This window comes from Anomaloglossus baeobatrachus, chromosome 1, assembly GCF_048569485.1.
Source record: "Anomaloglossus baeobatrachus isolate aAnoBae1 chromosome 1, aAnoBae1.hap1, whole genome shotgun sequence".
Taxonomy (NCBI): domain Eukaryota; kingdom Metazoa; phylum Chordata; class Amphibia; order Anura; family Aromobatidae; genus Anomaloglossus; species Anomaloglossus baeobatrachus.
Window position 1 is genome coordinate 715,589,681 of NC_134353.1, and position 13,524 is coordinate 715,603,204.

Here is a 13,524-nt window from a genome sequence, read left to right on the forward strand (position 1 = left end):
ACCTCATTGAGCTTTGAACTTCATAGGTTGGTGTATCCAATCATGAAAAAAGGTATTTAAGGTGGCCACTTGCAAGTTGTTCTCCTTTTGGTTCTCCGATGAAGAGTGGCATCATGGGCTCCTCAAAACAACTCTCAAATGATCTGAAAACAAAGATTATTCAACATAGTTGTTCAGGGGAAGGATACAAAAAGTTGTCTCAGAGATTTCAAATAGTTTCCACTGTGAGGAACATAGTAAGGAAATGGAAGAACACAGGTACAGTTCTTGTTAAGACCAGAAGTGGCAGGCCTAGGAAAATATCAGAAAGGCAGGGAAGAAGAATGGTGAGAACAGTCAAGGACAATCCACAGACCACCTCCAAAGACCTGCAGCATCATCTTGCTGCAGATGGTGTCAATGTGCATCGGTCAACAATACAGCGCACTTTGCACAAGGAGAAGCTATATGGGAGAGTGATGCGAAAGAAGCCATTTCTGCAAGCACGCCACAAACAGAGTCGCCTGAGGTATGCAAAAGCACATTTGGACAAGCCAGTTACATTTTGGAAGAAGGTCCTGTGGACTGATGAAACAAAGATTGAGTTGTTTGGTCATACAAAAAGGCGTTATGCATGGAGGCAAAAAAACACGGCATTCCAAGAAAAGCACTTGCTACCCACAGTAAAATTTGGTGGAGGCTCCATCATGTTTTGGGGCTGTGTGGTCAATGCTGCCACCAGGAATCTTGATAAAGTTGAGGGTCACATGGATTCAACTCAGTATCAGCAGATTCTTGGCAATAATGTGCAAGAATCAGTGACGAAGTTGAAGTTACGCAGGGGATGGATATTTCAGCAAGACAATGATCCAAAACACCGCTCCAAATCTACTCAGGCATTCATGCAGAGGAACAATTACAATGTTCTGGAATGGCCATCCCAGTCCCCAGACCTGAATATCATTGAACATCTGTGGGATGATTTGAAGCGTGCTGTCCATGCTCGGCGACCATCAAACTTAACTGAACTGGAATTGTTTTGTAAACAGGAATGGTCAAATATACCTTCATCCAGGAACTCATTAAAAGCTACAGGAAGCGACTAGAGGCTGTTATTTTTGCAAAAGGAGGATCTACAAAATATTAATGTCACTTTTATGTTGAGGTGCCCATACTTTTGCACCGGTCAAATTTTGTTTAAATGCAGATTGCATATTTTCTGATAGTACAATAAACCTCATTTCAATCCAGAAATATTACGGAGTCCATCAGTTATTAGATATATGAAACTGAAATAGCTGTTGCAAAAACCAAAATTGTTATAAAGAAAAAAGGTTAACATTAATAGGGGTGCCCAAACTTTATCATATGACTGTATAATGTAAATTACAAATAGGAAGGAAGGAAGGAAGGAAGGAAGGAAGGAAGGAAGGAAGGAAGGAAGTTACCCAGGGTTCTTGTCTCTTGTAATATAAAGATTATTAGAAATTGTGTGACTCCTCTCATATAGGTTATGTAAAGAAATTTTTGAACAATATCATGAATTGATGGATTATTGATTTCTTCCAATTTGCTGCAATGGAGATTTTTACAACAAGGAATATGAGAACTATCATTGGTTTAAATGCTGTGTTGATTTTTTTCATACCCAAAGACAGAAGGGCTATTTGTGGTATATGTTAACTTTGGATTCTGTCATTTTGTTAATGAGCTTGGATATATAATGCCCTGGCCTATCAGGTCGTCACAGGGTATTGTGCAATCTGCCCTTCTGCACAGTATCCACCTCCTGCTTGGTTATGGGTCCCTGACCTTTGGTGATGCCAAGAACAAGCTAATCAAAATCTTAGGAACACTCTGCACCACACCCACTAGACACACCAGTGGACAGCCTGAAGGGAATAGGGTCGTCCAGTTGGGGGTTGGTTAAGGGGAGGTCAGGAGTGTCAGGAGTAGTTCAGTTGAGTGGTGACTCTCGAGAGGAGAGGTCAGGAGCTGGGCTACTTGGAACTACTAGGTGGCAGACGTTGGTCTGGGCCTAGTAGGAGCTGGACCCCGGTCGCAGGGGATCGTGACAAGGGGCACGGACTGTCGAGGAGGACAGCTGGCAGCCTTGTGCCATTACCGGGAAGGGGCCAGGGCACGACAGGGTAAGTGGACCCTAGGTCAGGAAGTAGCTTCAGGCGTCCTGGCAATTTACCCGCCGAGGATGGATCCTTCAAGATCCGTTCTCCACCCGCTCCAAAATCGGGGTACTAGTGCAACGAGGGGGATAGGACTTTCCCACTACATAGTCCAGAAAATCCAAAGTGTGAACCCTGAGAGCAAGTTCACCCAGTTAGCCACACTGGTAAGCGGGACCAGACTAGTTTTATGCTAAAGGGACCAGTTAGAAGAAAAGGTGCCAAGGAAAAGGAAAAGGTCACAGGCTAACAAGCAACACCAATGGGCACGGGATCCAGGCGTGCTCCCTCCAAGTGGCAGCAGTGTCAAGAACTTTGGTTTACCACAGTTGTCGGTGTCCGCGTTATTGGATTGAGTGAGTACATAAGTGACTCTTACCGTCTCAACGGCACCTCCCCATCACCCTCATCGAGTCCCGGGGCATTCCCCCTACCCGTGGAGGGGAAAACACCAGGCTGCCTCCACCATTGCCACCAGGTACTCCCAACTGCAGCGGTGGTACTCCACCTTACCACACACCACGGGTGAGGTCATAAACTTTCCACATCCTCCCTTGTAAATATTCCCCCCTTTTATTACGAGTGGCCGCGCAACCCTGACCCCCGGGTCCGGAGATCCCTCGAGCCACCATGGATCCGGATCTGAGCAGCCCGGCTGCTGACGCGGGGGCGGCACACCCTGGAAACTTTGTCGTCATGAACAGGATGAGAGCAGGACCCACTTACCTGGGTGACATGCGCCTTAGAGCGGAAAAAGATTAAATTTCCCACCAATTCTGCCATTTTCCGCCATCTTTTCGTGCCAAAACGCCATCTTCCCTGTGAAAGCACGCGAAGCAGAATCCCCACCCTTCGTCCTGTGTGAGAGGCTAGAACTGGAAGTTCCCAGAGTGCCACAGCGTGCGAAAGAGTGCTGAGTGAAAACCAAGGGGGCGTGCAAAGATGTCGGCGCCAGACAATGGAAGTGTGGCGGAGCTGCCTCCACCCTATCAGGGTGACGGCATTTAGCAGCAGCGGAAGAGAAGCAGGGATGCCAGGACTCTGCTATAACGTTCCTGGACAACGCAGAGGCAAGATGGTGGAGCGGGACTGGTCACCGGAATGTGCTGTTCCCGGGACCGCGACTTGGATTGAGGAGGAGACAAAGCAGTTGTGCAGGAGAATGGGGATGCAGTTCCTATTTATCTTGAACCACTGGAGGGAAGAGATGAGGAGCCTGACGATGGCGGTGCGAGCCTTTGAGATGGAAGTCCCACGCGAAGAGAGGGTAAGCGGTTACCCAGTCCCTATTGATTGCCCAAATCCGGCCACAGTGGCTGAGAGATCCGGACCGCCCCCGCTCGCGGTGAGCACTCTACCATCACCAACCTTGTCCTCGGCGGATGCCGAGCTGCCCACACCAATCTCGGCAGCGGAACCTTCGGTGCCTTTAAGTAAAGCTCCAGATTTATTAACCACGGTGCTGTCCCTCATCCCCGTCATGACAGTGGTCATCCAGACGCCGGCCAGACCAGACCCGGCCACATCACAGGGCCCGTCCTCAGAGGCGCAGCACCTGGACCCTGCAACCCCGGCTGCAGAGAAGTCAGTTCTTCAACCTGCCAAGGCAGAAGTGGAGCCTAAAGATCCACCGGTTCCACTGCCGTGTGGCATCCCGATGGCTGTTGGGGCTTCAAGAGTCCACATAAAACCAGAGCCAGCTAGGGAGTTGAGGCCAGACACTGACGCCCCCAACTGGGAAAGACAACACCAGCAAAAGCTGACACCAGCGATGACAACTCCAGACCAGCGGCAGCGGGAGATTGTTGCCCATACACGGAGGGAGAAACAAAATCTGAGGAAAGACACCTTTCATGTTTGAGGGCCGCAACAAAGGGGCCTCGTGCGGCGCTTCGACCATGAGAAGGGGTGGGGTTTCCTCTGGGAAGCAAGTCTCCCCAACAAAGTCTTTGTAGCTCGAAGAGATATCGAGCAGCATCTCCCGAGGGATCACCCGGGTCGTAATCTGGTGCCAGGGAACATGGTCACTTTATTCGCGGCACTGAAGCGAACGGGGCTGGTATGCCCTAGATGTGAAGCGGCTCGTTATGGTGAATGAGCAAGTTGTGCCAGCTGCTGCTGTTGACTACCAGTCTCCCAGTGAGCGGTACAGAGAAGAGTGTTGAAAATTGTTGCAAATGCCAGTGGCTTAACGATGCAATAGAATTGTCAGGTATCGGTGCTTTCGTTTATTGTTTTTCATAGTTTGTTATTTTCCATATAGAAAATGTTAGTAAATAAGTGCCTAATCAACCAGTTTTAATGAAAAGAGTGAAAGTAACCAGATTTACAAGAAGATTGTTAAAATGTGTACACCCGGTACATGGACTCCGTTAAAGTTTTATACAGTATTTAGTAAAAATGGACCACGGTCACAGGACTGGCGTGACCAACACAGACTTGTGTTTTGTATATACAGTGCCTACAAGTAGTATTCAAACCCCTGCAGATTGAGCAGGTTTGATAAGATGCAAATAAGTTAGAGCCTGCAAACTTCAAACAAGAGTAGGATTTATTAACAGATGCATAAATCTTACAAACCAACAAGTTATGTTGCTCAGTTAAATTTTAATAAATTTTCAACATAAAAGTGTGGGTCAATTATTATTCAACCCCTAGGTTTAATATTTTGTGGAATAACCCTTGTTTGCAATTACAGCTAATAATCGTCTTTTATAAGACCTCATCAGGCCGGCACAGGTCTTTGGAGTTATCTTGGCCCACTCCTCCATGCAGATCTTCTCCAAGTTATCTAGGTTCTTTGGGTGTCTCATGTGGACTTTAATCTTGAGCTCCTTCCACAAGTTTTCAATTGGGTTAAGGTCAGGAGACTGACTAGGCCACTGCAACACCTTGATTTTTTCCCTCTTGAACCAGGCCTTGGTTTTCTTGGCTGTGTGCTTTGGGTCGTTGTCTTGTTGGAAGATGAAATGACGACCCATCTTAAGATCCTTGATGGAGGAGCGCAGGTTCTTGGCCAAAATCTCCAGGTAGGCCATGCTATCCATCTTCCCATGGATGCGGACCAGATGGCCAGGCCCCTTGGCTGAGAAACAGCCCCACACCATGATGCTGCCACCACCATGCTTGACTGTAGGGATGGTATTCTTGGGGCCGTATGCAGTGCCATCCAGTCTCCAAACGTCACATGTGTGGGTGGCACCAAAGATCTCGATCTTGGTCTCATCAGACCAGAGAACCTTGAACCAGTCTGTCTCAGAGTCCTCCAAGTGATCATGAGCAAACTGTAGACGAGCTTTGACATGACGCTTTGAAAGTAAAGGTACCTTACGGGCTCGTCTGGAACGGAGACCATTGCGGTGGAGTACGTTACTTATGGTATTGACTGAAACCAATGTCCCCACTGCCATGAGATCTTCCCGGAGCTCCTTCCTTGTTGTCCTTGGGTTAGCCTCGGCACGGGTGGAAACTTTCAAAGGCTGTGCAGGCCGTGGAAGGCTAACAGTAGTTCAATAAGCCTTCCACTTCCGGATGATGCTCCCAACAGTGGCGACAGGTAGGCCCAACTCCTTGGAAAGGGTTTTGTGCCCCTTGCCAGCCTTGTGACCCTCCACGATCTTGTCTCTGATGGCCTTGGAATGCTCCTTTGTCTTTCCCATGTTGACCAAGTATGAGTGCTGTTCACAAGTTTGGGGAGGGTCTTAATTAGTCAGAAAAGGCTGGAAAAAGAGATAATTAATCCAAATATGTGAAGCTCATTGTTCGTTGTGCCTGAAATACTTCTTAATACTTTAGGGGAACCAAACAGAATTCTTGTGGTTTGAGGGGTTGAATAATAAATGACCCTCTGAATAAACTTTTCACAATTTAAAAAAAAAATAAAATAAGAAATAACATTCTTTTTTGCTGCAGTGCATTTCACACTTCCAGGCTGATCTACAGTAGAAATGTCACAATGCCAAGTTAATTCCGAATGTGTAAACCAGCTAAATCTGCAGGGGGTTGAATACTACTTGTAGGCACTGTAGTTGCACCTCCTGTGCCCACCAGAGTCGTCTAACACAACACCCGGGACCTTAACCTGGTTAGGTTGTTTGGGTGGCGGGCTAATGGGATCCGGGACTGTGGGACTGGACTGTCGTGGTACTGGACTGTCGTGGGTAGAGGCTGCAACGAAGCAGGTTAAGTCTCTGCTACCATTGAAACCGGTTGCATCCCACCGTTGAAAATATGACCTCTTTAAAAATGTTGAGTAATGTTTTAAGTGATAAGCCTTCCTGATATGGGATGAAAATGTGAATACAAATGTTAACCTTTTTTTTTTACCCCTTTTTCCACAGTTAGAAAAAAAAACAATAAACCTCTGATGTCATGTAGCTCAGGGACAAGCTACGTTTAACCAAGGTAAAATGTGACATCCTAGCCTATCAGGCCATCACAGGGTATTGTGCAGTCTGCCCTTCTGCACAGTATCCACCTCCTCTTTGGTTACGGGTCCCTGACCTTTGGTGTTGCCAAGAACAAGCTAATCAAAATCCTAGGAACACTCTGCACCACACCCACGAGACACACCAGTGAACAGCCTGAAGGGAATAGGGTCGCTCACTTGGGGGGTTGGTTAAGGGGAGGTCAGGAGTATCAGGAATAGTTCAGTTAAGTGGTGACTCTCAAGAGGAGAGGTCAGTAGCTGGGCTCCTTGGTACTACTAGGTGGCAGACGTTGGTCTGGGCCTGGTAGGAGCTGGACCCCGGTCGCAGGGGATCGTGACAAGGGGCACGGACTGTCGAGGAGGACAGCCGGCAGCCTTGTGCCATCACCGGGCAGGGGCCAGGGCACTACGGGGTAAGTGGACCCTAGGTCAGGAAGTAGCTTCAGGCGTCGTCACAATTTAGCCAATGAGGACGGAGCCTTCAAAATCTGTTCTCCACCCGCTCCAAAATTGGGGTACTAGCGCAACGAGGGGGACAGAACTTTCCCACTACATAGTCCAGAAAATCCCAAGCGTGAACCCTGAGAGCAAGCTCACCCAGTTAGCCACACTGGTGAGCAGGATCCGACTAGTTTTATGCTAAAGGGACCAGTTAGAAGAAAAGGTGCCAAGGAAAAGGTCACAGGCTAACAAGCAACACACCAACGGGCACGGGACCCAGGCGTGCTCCCTCCAAGTGGAAGCGGTGTCAAGAACTTTGGTTTACCACAGTTGTCGGTGTCAACATTATACGACTGAGTGAGTACATAAGTGACCCTTACCGTCCCAACAGCACCTCCCCATCACCCTTATCGAGTCCCGGGGCATTCCCCCTACCTGTGGAGAGGTTAAACACCAGGCTGCCCCCACTATCAAAACTGGGTACTGCCAACTGCAGTGATGGTACTCCACCTTACCACACACCACGGCTGGCGTCTTGAACTTTCCACATCCTCCCTTGTAAATATTCCCCCCTTTAATTCCGACCCGCCGCGGGGGCGGCACAGATACATCCGACCAATGACTAAACAGTTTTGGACAAGACCAGAAGATTTGTAGAATATCTCCTTTGAGGTTGCAAAGAGGAGATTGGTTTGGGAATGCTTTACTTAGTTTTGCGGGGTGAAATACCATTTTGTCATAGTTTTGTATTATGATTCATACAGGTTGGCGCAGATATTGGATTTGTATATCCATTTTAAATTATTTTGCCATTCTTCTGTTGTGAATGTTTTATTTAAGTCTTTCTTCCAATTGCAAATATATTTTTTTTAAATGAAGGGTCTTTGTTTATAAAGTCTTACTGTATATGCTACTTGTTTTCTAAATGATGTTACTATTTGGGTCATAGAAGAGAAGATTAATGATTGTTGGTTAAGTGTGTATTTGGAATTAATAAATGGGGTTCTATTGATATGAAATCTAAATCTAAAAGACTATGTAATAACCCCTCTACATATTCTTTCACCATACTAACCTGATCCATTGCCCTCTTGTTTTTTAAATGTGCATGTTGACATGAATACCACAGCAATAGATTACAAGTTTATTGGTAATTTTCCTTACTGGTACACCATGCCCACTTTTTCAACCTTTGGCAAGCATGGCACAAAAAATATGCAAATTGATATGTTTTCCAATTTTTTTATGAATACTGCAACTTTTTGTGGCTTAATTTATGTCAAAACTGAGATAAAGTGCTTGCAAAAATATAGGTATCACTAGTCATCAATATGGTTATAGGGATTGTGCGTGCAACCTTTCAGATGAGCCTGCTGTGTTTTACAAGCGGAAGACATTTTAGGGCATTTTGGCGTTTTAGTCCTAAAGCATCATTCTTGGCATATTTTTCATAATTTTCAGAATTCTTGCCTAATTATTTTGATCACAGACATTTTTTTCAGTGTTTTTTGCGCTGTCTTTTGTACTCTTAATTTTCCAGTTTTTATTTTCTTCATTCAACACTGGTGGCTTCTGAAGCAAATATGCTGGGAAAATGCTCAAAAATGTGGACCTTCCAGGCATCTTTTGAGTCTTCCTGTTGACTTGCATTATAAAGTATAGCGTGGCTTCCGAGCAGAAGACAGTTTATAAGTGGTGGAATCCTGAAGTGGTTAAATGATGCTCAAAAGCCTGAACGTATGCACAGCAAGTTGTTTTTACATCTTGTTAGTGTTTTCTGAGTGCTTTTTCAAGCCAGAAAAAGACGTTGTGTGCACGTACCTTAAGTCTTCAGCTTCCTCTAGTATGTCACACACTTCAATGGTTTTAGGTAAATTAGCAATAGAAGTGTTATACTGCTGTGACATTCAGCCAAGCTCTATTATCTAAAGCTTATATTAGACATTAGACTTTTCTCAACAGATCCCGCTAATTTTGGCACGATCTGCTAACAAGCTTATGTCCATGGGGGCTGAGAGACTCTAGCCTCAAGAAGGCTGTCATGAAAACATAATCAGCTGCTCATCTTCCTGATATATTAAAATAACATGGGCATTTTTGATGTGACATGTTCACATTGATGGGGGAACCAAGGTGGATAGCTGACACATCCACAGTTATCTCTTTAGGCAAAGGCACTGAGAAGTGATCAAAGTGGACAGAAAGGCCAATGTAAACAGATTTTAGCTATTGAACTGATTCTTAGTAAAAGACAAGCTTTGGCTGCAAAACAGCTACAGTAATTATCAAGAACGTAAATAGACTAACAAAATCTATTGGCTCAAAAAACGCAAGGCTAGAAAATGCATTTCTAGTAGAAATGCTTCACAGTTCCAAAGTTTAAAAAATAGACTCCGGTCTATCAAATTCAACCTATTTATCCTCAAGTGTTGATTCAGAGGAAACAAGTACCCCAAGAGGCAGATGCTAATTGCCCCCAAATAAAGAAAAGATGTCTTCCTAACTTCACATATTCAATCAGACTAGTTCACATCAAACATTTTCACCCATATACTGGACTTGCTGCTTCACATAATAAAAAATTATTTCATCACCTATTGAGAGTGCTCACTTACATATTATATATTGCTACAGGTTTCGAGCCTGCTAGAGCACCACACAAAAGGGCTAGAAGTGCCGTGCTATTTTTCATTGATTCATCTAAATACATATATCACAGGTCTACAAAAAATATTTTTTGTAATCATCGCAGGTGACTTTGTACTTTTCTGAATCATCTTTTTGTCCTGATGTCAAAAATGTATATAGTTTTTCTGTAGCACACATAGTTTCCATGGAGCAGCATCATTATTATAAGGTATAGGAAATATAGTGGTGACATTAAGAAAACAGTAATCTACTTATCAGAAAAAAAATGCTTCACTTTACAAAACAGTTTTATTGAACCAAAATAATTTCACATGTAAAATAGAAACCAAAATATGAGCAGAAATTAAAAGTGCTTGACATTAGATTGTCGTTGACTCGATTTTTCAGGGTTGTCCCTATATAACATCCAACAGTAATTTGCCATCATTGAGTCATTCCAAAAACCCTGGTAGCGGTGTTCCATTACTTTAATGTCCTGATCAAACCGCTCATCTTGTTCATCGCTTACATCCCCAAGATTTTGAGGGAAGAAATCTAAATGTGAATGCAAAAAGTGCATTTTCAGGGACATGCGACATCTAAGACACTGGTTATGCATTTAGCAGTTCCTCAACATCTTCAACATATTCTGGAGATTTTTTTTTTCCTAAGAAGTTTTCACAGATCCAATTGAAGCTTTTCCAAGATCTCAATTCCTTATGATTTAGAATTCTTTCAAACACATCATCTCTCATAAGCTCTTTGATCTGAGGACCAACAAATACCCCTTCCTTTAGTTTTGCTGGTGAAATGTTGGAGAATTTCTGTGAAATCTACTGGAACCCTTGTAAATTGTCTTTGCCATGGCTTTCACAAAGTTTTTAATCAATCCCAACTTTACATTTGTGCTCAAAAGTTTACCCCGGCAGAGTTTTTGATTTCTTGGCCTTTTTTTCCGAGAATATGAATGATAACACAATCTTTTTTTCCGCTTATGGTTAGTGATTGGGTGAAGCCACTTATTGTCAAACTACTGTGTTTTATTTTTTTAAATCATAATGACAAACAAAAACATCCAAATGACCCTTATCAAAAGTTAACATACCCCAGTTCTTAATATCCTGTATTGCTCCCTCTAACATCAATGCTAGATTGAAGTCTTTTATCGTAGTTGTGGATGAGGCTCTTTATTTTCTCAGAAGGTAAAGCTGCCCATTCTTTTTGGCAAAAAGCCTCCAGTTCCTGTAAATTCCTGGGCTTTCTTGCATGAACTGCGCACTTGAGTTCTCCCCAGAGTGGCTCAATGATATTGAGGTCAGGCGACTGAGATGGCCACCTTCCAATGACAGGTCGACTTGGCTTTGTGTTTTGGATCGTTGTCATGTTGGAACGTCCAAGTATGTCCCTTGCACAGCTTCTAAGCTGATACAGTGCCTTGCGAAAGTATTTGGCCCCTTTGAATTTTTAAACCTTTTCCCACTTTTCAGGCTTCAAACAAAGTTAAATCAGCGATTTTTGTCACTTTTGTGCTTGTTCATCGTCGCACCTAGGCTTTACACATTGCTATGTCGTTACCGGCGCCGGATGTGCGTCCCTAACGATGTGACCCCGACGATATATCAGTAGCGATGTCGCAACATGTAAAGCCCCCCTTAGACTTGGCCATTCTAACACCTGGATATGTTTATTTGTGAACCATTCCATTGCAGATTTTGCTTTATGGTTTGGATCATTGTCTTGTTGAAAGACAAATCTCTGTCTCAGTCTCAGGTCTTTTGCAGACTCCAGCAGGTTTTCTTCAAGAATGGTCCTGTATTTGGCTACATCTATCTTCCCATCAATTTTAACCATCTTCCCTGTCCCTGCTGAAGAAAAGCAGGCCCAAACCATGATGCTGCCACCACCATGTTTGACAGCGGGGATAGTGTATTCAGGGTGATGAGCTGTGTGGCTTTTACGCCAAACATACTGTTTGGCATTGTGCTCAAAAAGTTCGGTTTTGGTTTCAGTCTGACCAGAGCACCTTCTTCCACATGTTTGGTATGTCTCCCAGGTGGCTTGTGGCAAACTTTAAACAACACTTTTTATGGATATCTTTGAGAAATGACTTTCTTCTTGCCACTCTTCCATAAAGTCCAGATTTGTACAGTGTATGACTGATTGTTGTCCTATGGACAGACTCTCCCACCTCAGCTGTAGATCTCTGCAGTTCATCCAGAGTGATCATGGGCCTTTGGCTGCATCTCTGATCAGTCTTCTCCTTGTTTGAGATGAAATTTTTGAGGGACGGCCGGGTCTTGGTAGATTTGCAGTGGTATGATACTCCTTCCATTTCAATATGATCACTTGCACAGTGCTTCTTGGGATGTTTAAAGTTATGGAAAAATGTTTTTAACCAAATCCAGCTTTAAACTTCTCCACAACAGTATCATGGACCTGCCTGTTGTGTTCCTTGGTCTTCATGATGCTCTCTGTGCTTTAAACAGAACACTGAGACTATCACAGACCAGGTGCATTTATACGGAGACTTCATTACACACAGGTGGATTATATTTATTATCATAAGTCATTTAGGACAACATTGGATCATTCAAAGATCCTCAATGAACTGCTGGAGTGAGTTTGCTGCGCTGAAAGTAAAGGGGCTGAATAATATTGCACGCCCCAATTTTCAGTTTATTCTTTTTTATAAAAGTTTAAAATAAGCAATAAATTTCGTTCAACTTCACAATTGTGTCCCACTTGTTGTTGATTCTTCACAATAACATTAAAAGTTTTATCTCTATGTTTGAAGCCTGAAATGTGGGAAAAGGTTGAAAAATTCAAGTGGGCCGAATACTTTCGCAAGGCACTGTAAGTGCAAATTTGCCTCAAGTATTTGCTGATAACATGCTGCATTCATCTTTTCTTCAACTTTGACCAAGTTTCCTGTGCCCTTTGTAGCTCACACATCCCCTCATAATCAGTGATCCACCTCCGTGCTTTACAGTAGGAATGGTGTTCCTTTCATTATAGCCCTTGTTGACACCTCTCCAAATGTAACGTTTATGGTTGTGGCCAAAAAATTTGATTTTGGTGTCATCACTCCAAATTACCTTGTTCCAGAAGTTTGGAGGCTTGTCTCTGTGCTGTTTGCATATTGTAGGTGAGATACTTTATGCCATTTGTGCAGTAATGGCTTTCTTCTGGCAACAATAGGGATTGATGGCTTCATATTTCCATTGTGAAGCCACACTGCTTTCAATCTTCTCTGGGATGAATCAATAAACAATCGCCAATCTGCAACAAAATACTCTTGATTCAGTTCTTCAAAGAGGCCATTCACATTGTTACAGTACATTATTGGTCCATCAACTGTGACAAATTGTGTTAAAGTGTTACTTCTGTTTCGGTAATAGCACACTTTGACATCATCATGAAGAATAGTCTTCTGTTTCAACCTAGATGCAAGAAGTTCAGCTTTATCTTTTGACAATGAAAGGTCTCCAATGAGATCATTTAACCCCTTTACGACCATGGACGGATATATCCGTCATGGAGCGTGTCCCGTTAAGCCCCGCCCCCTGGCGCGGGCAGGCGGCGTTGATCGGCACACATATCAGCTGTTTTCAACAGCTGACATGTGTCCCTGCATGTTACGAGTGGAATTGCATTCCACCCATAACATTAACCCCTTACATCTCGCTGCCAAAGTCTGAAAGCAAGATGTATATACTCGCGGTGAATTATTTTCACTTACCGCCGCCCTCACCGGAAGTCACGTGAGTGATCACGTGACTTTCGGTTGTTGCCATCGTAGCACAGGGTCATGTGATGACGCCTGCAGCTATGACATTTCACTTTCGTTTTCACCCGGCCCGGAGG